This window comes from Pinus tabuliformis, chromosome X (assembly GCF_031772625.1).
Source record: "Pinus tabuliformis cultivar Carrire ecotype Pingquan chromosome X, CPIR1, whole genome shotgun sequence".
NCBI classification, from domain to species: domain Eukaryota; kingdom Viridiplantae; phylum Streptophyta; class Pinopsida; order Pinales; family Pinaceae; genus Pinus; species Pinus tabuliformis.
Window position 1 is genome coordinate 709,581,205 of NC_142308.1, and position 8,878 is coordinate 709,590,082.

Sequence of the window (8,878 nt, forward strand, 5' to 3'; positions counted from 1 at the left end):
TGAACTTTGATATTCTCATTTTGAGAAATTGGCTTTGGTAGCACTTCATGCTGTCCAACAAATCCATCATTATATTTTGTTGAGGAAAACCATTGTAGTTCTTGATGTCAATGCTTTTCAATTTGTTCTCAGTAAGGGAGTGATTGTGGGCAAATACAATAAGTGGATTGTGATTTTTCAAGAATTTGATCTTGAGTTTATGTGAGAAAATTCAAAGAAATCCTTGGTTTTCGCAAAATTGATTTTAGAACTGCCTTGTGATGGAGATTCTAATTATTATGAGTCAATTCCTAACGAACACCTCCTTTTGGTTTCCTCACAAGATTCTTGGTATCGAGATATCATAGTATATCTCCATACTTGGAAGTTTCCTCAATCCTTTTCTAAGGATGATTGTCATAAACCACGCCATCTCGCTAAAAATTATTTGATTATCAATGGTACCTATATCGTCATCAGATTGAATCAATCCTAAGACATTGTTTAACGTTGGAAGAGGCTGAGTTGGTTTTAAATTATTGTCACAATAGGCTTGTGGTCGTCATTTATCTAGGCTAACAACAACTCAGAAGATCTTGCGTGCAAGGTATTTTTGGCCTTTGATTTTTAAATATAGCATTGAAGTGATAAAAGAATTCCATAATTGTCAAGTGTATACTCGAAAAATGTGCACTTATCCAACTCCACTTTTTCCTTTTCTTACTGTCGTATGGGGAATAATATTTACAATGCATCACCTGACGTTGGCAAGGGGGCATATGTATATTATCGTGGAAGTTAACTACTTCACAAAGTGGATCGAAGCCATGCCTACCTTTAATAATGATGGTGAGACGATGCCACTTTTCTTTTTTAATCAAGTCATTCCACGTTTCGGTATCCCTAAAGAGATTGTCACTGACCATGGTAGCCACTTCCAAAAAAAGATGATGTCTGAATCAGCTTCTAAATTGGGATTTAGGCAGGAGCATTCCTCACCTTATTATCCTCAAGATAATGGGAAAGTTGAAAGTGTTAATAAATCCATTAAAATTCTTGTGCAAAGGATTATTAATCAAGCTAAGTCCAATCCACATTGAACGTTTGTTAAGTCTACTATAGGATGTACTCCTTTTTAGTTAGTATAGGGTATGGAATTAGTACTTCCCATAGAATTTCAGGTTCCATCCCTTAACTTAGCAGTCCAACTTCTCCCCGACATGTCAGGCTTAAAAGAAAGTCTTGTTCACTTAGAACATCTTAATGTGCAGTGTCGAGATGTCGCTATAATGATAAGTCCATACGCTCTAGGGTTTTCTCTAAAAGCGACCTTGTCTTGATATATGACCAAGATAAGGACACCTTGGAGGAAAGTTTAAACATATGTGGTACGATCCTTATATTGTTAAATGTTCCTTGAATAAGGATGCTTATGAATTGGTTGATTTAGAGGGAAATGTGATATTCGAGCCCAATAATGGGCTCTATCTAAAGAAGTATTATGCTTAGGCTATTGCGTAAGCATATGCTTTGTTTTGTAAATATTGTACATAGTATTTTAGGTTCTATCTATGGGTTTCTTGGTGATGGAGTAAATTGTGATTTTGATCTATTTTGGCAGGTATCAATGGGTGATCCGATGTACTTAGTGTTTATAGATGGTGTTTTTCGGCACACCAGGAACTTAGCTTCCGCAACTTGGGTAATTTATTATCCATCTGGTTAGTTGTTGGTCATTAGTGGTGCATGTATAGGTCCCACTTCTATAATATGGCCAAATACAATGCCATTATTGAATTACTTTCAGAAGCAATATCTCATGATATTCAATCGTTAGTAGTATACCTAGAATCACAACTGTTGGTGTCTCAATTAAACAATGTTTATCGTGTGAGAGATCCTTTGTTACATCAACAATTTCTGAGAGTGAGATTACTTGAACGATCATTCAATTTTATAACATACATTCATATTCCACGATCAAATAATTCATTTGCCAATTCTATAACGAACCATGTATTGGATTGGCATATTAATCATTCATCACATTAAATGAAAACATCATGACATTTTTCATTTGTATATATGATCAAATCATCTCAAAATCGTTGTATATATAGATAAATAATGTTCAAAATTTTACAAAATGTAGACAAATGTCCTACAAAATTAGGGCTTATTCCAAAAGATGTCTTTATCTGATTTGTCTAATCACATAATCTCTAAGTCCGAGGGCATTTCCATGGATGCATGTCAAGGTAATGGACGATGGCATTTACCACTTGTACGAAGAGTCGCACCCAATCTCGTGGTACTCTACCAGACACCTTTGTACAACCTTTGGTAGATCCTCTATGGCTGCCATTGGAACTTGATGAGTCAAACTCTCCTCTAAAAGGCATTCTCCATCATACTTCACCTCAAGAGCTTTATTCATCTTTGCGACAGTTTCACTAGACTGTCCATCATCTTCTGCACATCCTGCAAACACACACAAACTATGAGATTTAAAAACACAAGGCTTCATAGCCTCATCTGCTTCCCTTGTCAACATATCTTCGAATTGTTCTGAACTATTCCAATAGTCCATGAGATCTTCAACTGATCTCCCATTATCCTCTTCACCCAAAATTTCACCCTGTTCTGGTCCACAAATGGAAACTTCCATTTCTGACTCTACTTCTCTGAGTTTTTCCATCAGCCACTTTACTTGCTTCTGTTGTAGCCTTCTCTGTAACTTAGGCCACTTCGCTGTTTTTTTCTTCAAGATCCAACCTTGTCTTTGTTTTTCCCCTTGCAACATTGTTAACACATCGAGTTCTTCTCTTATCTCAGCCATCTCCTTGTCAAGCTCCACTTGACTCATCCGTTTCCTGTGGATTTTTTTAGCACCCTTTTCCTTCATCTTGTAGCCTTCTTCTGAACCTTCCATATGACTTTCCTTAGCCATCTTGTCTTCTGTGTGAGCTTCTACACCTGTAACTAATCAACTTCCTTCTGAGTTGATCTTCTCACCAAGCTTCTCCTCCACTTGGTTTCCAAGTCCTCTTTTCCTTAGAACTTGCACTGAGCAATCTTGCTCTCTCTCTGGTTGCTACACTCACTTCTCTTAAGAACTCCTCTGTCCCTATCTATTCCAAGCCTCAGCTGGAATGAGGTTCTGCTACAATCTCTAAGAACTTCCAAAAGTTCTTCCTGCAGTATTACTGTTGTAGTCTTGTGCCAAACTTTTCCATTCATTCAACTGCTGCGAACCTTCATACATTTGTAATCATAAATCTCCATAAGCAAAAACATCCTTGCTCTGATACCACTTGACGCAGGAAAAACCACCTAAAGGCAATTTACCTGATTTTTATAATAACCTTACATGGCCCTGTGGGTTATGGCCCACCTATACAAATTGGAAGCGTTTACGTTGGTGAATTTTAACCCAACCAATCACCAAACAGTGCTTTAACATATAATCCACCAACGAACGCCGATCCCACTTGAATGCATAAGGCCAGACCTCAAATAAATTTAAACCTGCATCCATAAACTCCTCAGTTCCACCTTTGAAGTTAAAATCTGATCACTTTATGGCCCGATATCCGTTGGATAACAGAGGCCATCAAATCCTACGGTCTGTGACCCTTCAACTAGCACGTAGATTACCAAACGCTCAAACCCCGTAGTTGACTGTGACGTAAGCGTTTGAAAGTGAAATTGACGGCTGGGATTTAGTGCAGGTCTTCGACCACAATTAAGGCATCTGTACACTCTTATCCCCCACGGTATATTCCTCCACCATTCTTATTTCAGCCTTGGTCACAATTCCTCTATTGATTACATTGTATTCTCACTCTCTATCTATGCTCTCGTACATCCTTAGGTTTCATCTATTAAACCCATTTTGTCAGAATAGGAACAGGAATTGAACTCTCAGTTCAGGAACAGAACTACACTACGGAAGTAGGAATCAAACTTCTCCATGGAAACTGAATACCCTTCATCTCCACTCTAACACACAGCTATGCAAGATTATTGCCTCCAATGTTACTATACGTACACATCTCCCTTATACGTGGGGAATATACCAACCCAAACCCGATCAATTCTGCAATCCATTTTGGTCATTATACTTCTAATCAATTCGTATATGTACTTCCTCTTGCTGTTGAACAGAGGATTATCATCTTGATTTCATTCCTGGAATGGTCGAATTCAAGTGTTACCGCAAATCTTCTTTCCTAATTTAACTGTGAGTTGTCTCTGAATCCAAATCTTTGATCCTCCCGATCCAAAGATCATTATAACAAATGGATTCAATGACTTAATATACACATAACTGCTTTAACTTTGATCAGATCATCGTGATGATCACGATCTCTCTCTCTCGTTCCACTGGATTCCTGTACGGAGCTCTCGACTAATGATTCACACTAAACTTCACACAGACACAGATTCATATACCAACCTTACCCAATCAGAGAATCAACATCACAAGCTTCTTCAACACATATTTTCAGATCTAAAGGTTCGACTTATTATAATGGTCTTTTAAAATGATAGAATTGCTTCAACACAGAACGTTAAAGGAGCTAATCTCTTATCCAAGACTTCAATAGGAATTCAATCAATCAACAATCATCCAAGATGGGATAACCTAATGAAAAATTTCTTTCATTAATCAAACTATATACATAAAATTCTTGGCCCGATTTCTACATTTGAAATGACCCTCACACATTTCCTCACACCCATCTCTGTCTTTTCCTCTATCGCTACTTCTCCCTATCTTTTCTATCCTATCTATCCTCATACACAAGCTTACATTTATAGAATTAATTACATAGTTATGGATTATTCTACATCCATGATTTTCTCTATAGATCAGTGAACTAAATCCCTAAAATATCTTATCCCTCTTTTGAATCAACTAATTTCTATTCAAAGAGCTCATAATCCCTAACATATCTATACAACCCAACTCCTCTCATATTCTCAATTATAAGAAAATATTTACAGTAAACCACACACTCAGATTTTTCTCTTAAAATGTACATAATTTATAAAATAATTAAGAAAAACATCACCCCTAAATCAACCACATAAAAAATGACATTTGAGTAGGATGCTCCTGCATCATAAAGCTTCTTCCCAGTAAGTAATGTACTTATATATTTAATGCATGCACAATGGATGCAAGTCCTAAATCATGTGTCACATAACACTGATCATTCTCATTTATTTTTCTATACCCATATATGATCACATTATCTTATTGCATTAGAATATCTCCAAGTTCTTCCTTGTAGGCATCTCTATAGACTTTGAAGTCTTTGTCTGGTTCTTCAATCCTTGGAATGGGTCCATTAGTCAACAAGTATTTTAGTTGTTGAAAGCTTGCTTCATACTTTGTTGTCTAGACAAATTTCACCCCTTTCTTCTACAATGAAGTAATTGGATGACTGATCTTCAAAAATCCTTGGATGAATCTTGTATAGTATCCGAGAAAACCGATAAATGATGTAACCTCTATCACGTTTCAAGGTGCTAGTCAATTATTCATCACCTTGACCTTCTCAGGGTCCACTGCAACTCCCCCTTCTGAAATTACATGCCCAAAGTAATGCACTTGATTTTGTAAGAAGTCACATTTACTAAATTTTACATACAACTTATTCTCTCTAATCACTTATAATATTATTCTGAGGTGTTCCTCACGCTCCTCCACGTTCTTGTAATATATCGAAATATCATCAATGAATATTAAAACAAACTTATCTAAGCATTTGTTGGAAATGTTTTTCATCGAACACATGAATGTAGCTTGTGCATTGGTGAGTCAAAATGACATCACTACAGACTCATAATAACCATACTTGGCCCTCAAAACAATTTTATGAATGTATTCATATTTTTGTAGGTTTTAACTATGTACAATTAATCATTGTAAATAGTTTTTTAATTAAAATAGAAAAGATGCAATGGAAAACACAAGTATTAACACAAAAATTGTATCTTAGAAACCCAAATCAGGAAAAGAAACAATATTTTTTTAGTATATATACTTATATATAGTATTACAATACAATATATATCTTTCGGCATTCATGAACCACAAATCGATTTACCTTGGATTAGAATACAACCATAGATCCTTAACCAAAACAAAAAAAACCATGGGAATAATCAATATGTGCCACAAAACTAATTTTAGCAAAAAATGTATGCTAAAAACCACCAAAAATAGATGCAAAAAACACCCCTTTTTTTGGTGCTTTCACCCCCCGCAAGCCCCATAATCAGGGGATTACCGCCTTGCCATGACCCCCTTGCTGCACATCATACATTATTACAACATGTGGGGATAGTCGTGTAAATAATATAACACATACCCAACATTATCCAACTTATTATTTTCTTTGTACGCAACGGGTCATAGGGGCACATGATCAACACTAGAGTGCAATAATGCTTAGTGTTTCTCTACACCAAGAGAGATTCTTAGTGCTCATAGATTTTGTTAATGAATCTACACAATTCTTTAAAGTATCCACTTTTACCAGCAACATATTGTTGTCTTCAATCATATCTCTCACAAAGTGATACTAAAAATCAATATGCTTTGCCTTTGAATGATGAATTGGGTTCTGTGTTCGCAGTGCACAATAGATGGAAATATAGTCGCTGATGTTCAGGCCTCCACTTGCCTTTCCTTTCAACTTCACTGGCTCTCATAATCTAGAAATATCGGTGATAAAATAAATATCTTCTACTTGTATCTTTAAAGGCATAGAGTCAATGATGGAAATCCCTTGCTTTGGGTCCCAGTAGTTGATTAACATGTTCAACAATATAGCTCTCATATTTTGCATCATGAGGAAATTAAGAAAACCATAATTCTTCAAGGAATCTATAGCTTCTTGGTCCCCTAGAACCAAGTTATCAATCTCACCATGCTGTCTTTCACGCCATTCAATCACCATCCTACAAAATTTGACAAGTTCAATCATTAAAATACGACATCCAAAATTTAACTCTGCACACATTTTTGATCTAGAAAGTCACATACATACACGCCTTCTATTTTGTCAACTTGCGTATAGGGCCTTATATACGTGACCCAATAGAACAAGAGTCACGTATGTGCAATTTTGTTTATAAAATTAAATTAAAAATCATTCTAATCCAATCAAATTACTTCAAAATTGAATCAAATAAAATAGAGTACGTTCTAGAATTACTGAGAGTTTTCAAAGTCTGATTTTATTGGGTAAATCTCTCGAAAATTGTTGCCAAAGTTTGAGCACAAATCTACTTCTAAGTACTTGGATAAGTGAAAATGAAAAATGGTAAGTTTTTATTTTATTTTTAACTATCTGTATAAAACTAAACCCACTTTTCTATAGTTCAAAATGTTTTATGATTTATTTTATAACTTTTTGACATATCCTTTAGTGTTTTAGAGTACTTTTTAGGGTAAAGAAGACCTTTTTATATCACTTAGTGATATTTTTTGTCATTATGATTCCATTATCGCTAACCTATCATGGAAGGTATCGTTCCCTAACTCGCATATAGGTTATAACAATTTGTCGTTTCATATTGCATTATGACTTCATTTTGCAGTACTTATCCACATGGTTGATCCCACTATGTTGCGACACTTAAACCTTTCTCACTCACTGAATTTTAAGTCGTAACATAGTGGTAAATCCTTCCTTACATGGGCTCCCTAATTCAAACCTCACTAGCGTATGTTGCATGCTGCAAATATTATATAGGCTCAAGGGTCCTCTTTAGTATTGTCATGATGTTGCGTTGAAGCCTCATTCTTCTTCCTCACTCATATTCTGAATCTGTACCCTAGAGGCTCCCATATGTTGAGTTGTACTATGCATTTCATATCGAATACTTGCACCCTTTTGGCCTTAAGTCGGTTTCATTTAAATCTTGTATAAGCCACTTTTTGTCCATGACTTTTTTGCAAGATCAAACCAAGCATTTGTTAGCCTTTACAAATTGACACCTTTTACCTTGGAGGGAACATTCCTCGAGTGTCAATGACCTGCATCCATAATCTTGCATTGAGCATAGAGATGTTCCAAACCCAAGAACTAGTTTGCTTGGCTTTGACACTTGTTCCCTCCACTATATTATTGAACTTTTTTTTTTTTTTTTAAAATTTTAAGGCTTTATAATATGAAAAAGATAAAAAAAATCAAATATTCCAAAAAAAAGAGAGGGAACATGAAGAGTTTATTTCATCACTTTGGTAGCAGAGTCTGTTGTGTCACCCTTGAACAAAGAACTTAAAAATAAATCTTTCCTCCATCGGGTTGGGAGTTATTTTTACTTTTAGGAAGCCAAAACCTTGTCTTAGAGTCAACATTCCTCTGGTTGGTTACTCATCCAATCACATGGAGAGTTTTTAATGTCTCCTACATCACAAACTTATATAAAATTCATTTTATGCTGCCTTAAAAGTCACAAAATTTCGTGCTTTTGTTCAAGGGAAGCTAGCCTTTGTGTTAGCCATTATGCGGTCTCTCTTGACTCATTTATATAGGCCATATCCAGTTTGTCAAGTTATTCTTGGTATCAGATCAACTATTTTGGTCATATACTCGTGTCAGTAAAGAAGGTCCTCATTGAATTCTTGTTGGTGGGTCTACTCTTATCGACTCCATCAGATTGTTCTGATAATAGACCTAGAATTGTACCCTGGCCCTATTTAAATCATTCATAGGTGATCTTGTGCCCAACATCGATCAACATCATGGGTTTTACTAGGTGATTTCCCTTGTGTCTCGCATCAGCTTACATTATCACACATTGGGATTCATGCAGTACCTTGGTTTCCATTTGACCCTATTGGTGGATTCCTTGTCTCAGTGTTAACTTTCATCAT